Source organism: Perognathus longimembris, chromosome 10 (genome assembly GCF_023159225.1).
Source record: "Perognathus longimembris pacificus isolate PPM17 chromosome 10, ASM2315922v1, whole genome shotgun sequence".
NCBI lineage: Eukaryota > Metazoa > Chordata > Mammalia > Rodentia > Heteromyidae > Perognathus > Perognathus longimembris.
In genome coordinates, this window is record NC_063170.1 from 35,060,713 (window position 1) to 35,062,973 (window position 2,261).

At 41.3% G+C, this 2,261-nt stretch overlaps 1 pseudogene; it reads left to right on the plus strand.

Annotated features, from left to right (window-relative positions):
• Window positions 1-439: 439 nt before the first annotated feature.
• LOC125358013 lies at window positions 440-1,853 on the plus strand (annotated as a pseudogene).
• Window positions 1,854-2,261: the final 408 nt, after the last annotated feature.

Below are 2,261 nucleotides of genomic sequence, written 5' to 3' on the forward strand. Positions count from 1 at the left end.
GGAAAGAGACTTAGGTTTATTTCCTTATTACAGTGAGATTTACTTTGAAGCTTTTTTCTTAGCATCTTATTTTTAAAATGTTCAAATATACAAGAGGCAAAATTTATTTTACAGTTGAACCCCATACAGCTACCACCTAAATTCTCAGCAAATGTCCCACTGAATTTTATCATCGATCTAGTTATCTCTCCATCCACGATTTGTCCATCTTACATTTTCTGTGTGAGTCAGGGTAAACGGGCAGATGCAGTACAGCTCCACTGGCCAGGTGAGCGTGGCGATGCAGTGTGAGGAGGGTGGACACAAAGGTACCAGGGTTGCCAGTGAGCTATGGCAGAGACCCATGAACAAGTTGTTGAGTCTGGCCTGGGCGCGGAGCTCCGAGTGCGGGGGAGGCTGCGCGGGAGCCCTGGCTGGACTGGGCCCTGGGCAGATGTGAATGGAGCGGACCAAGATGGTGGTGCAGGTAGTGCAGGTGGTGCAGGTGGTTCATATCGCGTCTGATGCTTTCCTAGTGTGTATCAACCATGCTTTGAGCACAGAAAAGGAGGAGGTGATGGGTCTATGTATAGGGGAGTTGAATGATGACACAAGGAATGACTCCAAATTTCTATGTACTGGAACTGAAACACGCATAGTTTCTGAAAAGGTTGACGCCGTCCAAATTGTACATATTCATTCTGTCATCATCTTAGGACATTCTGATAAGAGGAAGGATCGAGGAGACATTTCTCCAGAGCAGCTGTCTGCAGCCTCACCAGAGGCAGAGAGGTTAGCTGAACTAACAGGTTGCCCCATGAGAGTTGTGGGCTAGTATCATTCCCATCCTCATATAACAGTTTGGCCTTCACATGTTGATGTTCATACACAAGCCATGTACCAGATGATGGATCAAGGCTTTGTAGGACTTATTTTTTCCTGTTTCATAGAGGATAAAAAGACAAAGACTGGCTGGGTACTCTACACTTGCTTCCAATCCATATAGGCCCAAAGGAGTTCTGAGTATGAGAGAATTGAAATTCCAATCCATATTGTACCTCATGTCACCACTGAGAAAGTGTGCCTCCAGTCAGCAGTAGAGCTACCCAAGATCCTGTGCCAGGAAGAGCAGGATGCATAGGAGGATTCACAGTCTTACACATCTGGACTCAGTAACCAAGATACATAACAGGCTCAGTGTTTACCAAGAACCTGTGTAGTCATGTCAGCAGTCAGTGGGCCTCTTCTGCAATGTTTGGAAGACAGACTGGAACAAAACCAACAGCATTTGCAGGAGTTGCAACAAGAAAAGAAAAAGATTATGGAAGAACTTTTTTTCCCCTAGAGTAAAGTAAAAGACAAAATGGGGGCAGGTGAAAATACTCAGAGAATAATTAAACTTAAATTAAGCTAAATTGATTTTGATGAACAAAAAGTTGGAGTGCTTACATTACCCAACTTCAAGACTTACTGTAAAGCTACAGTAATCCCAACAGTGTGATATTGGCAGAGGAGTAGACACATGGATCAGAAGAACAGAAGAAAGAACTCAGATAGGCCCAAGTAAGTCTGATCCAGTACAAAAGTGACTCAATGGAGAAAGGACAATCTTTTCAATAAGTCATGCTAAAGTAACTAAATACCTAAAAGCAAAAGAAAGAACTTCAATGTAACCTAATATCATCTATAAAATTTACGTCAAAATGTATTACAGATTTAAATGTAAAACTATACAAGTTTAGAAAAAAATACCATAGAATAAAAATCCTTAGGAGATAAATTCTTAGACCTCAAGTCAAAAGCATAATCCATAAAGAAGAAAAAAAGTTGTAACCCTGGATTTCATCAAAATTAATATCTTTTACTCAATATAAGAAGAAAGAGGATTGGGAATGTGGCTGAGCGGTAGAGTGCTTGCCTAGCATGCACGAAGCCCTGGGTTCAATTCCTCAGTACCACATAAACAGAAAGAGCCAGAAGTGGTGCTGTGGCTCAAGTGGTAGAGTGCTAGCCTTGGAGCAAAAAGCTCAAGGACAGCACCCAGGTCCTGAGTCCATCAAGCCCCAGTACTGGCAAAAAAGAAAAAGAAAAAGAAAGGACAAGCTACAAAATGAAAGGCATTATTAATATCTAATCAATGTGGGAGACAGTGTTCAAGACTCAACGATAAGTATATCTAAAAAATGAGTAAAAGACCTGCATAGACATTTCACCAAAATATGTGGTATGCAGATAGCAAGTCATGACATGAAAAGATTTTACAAGTACAGGAAATGCAAATT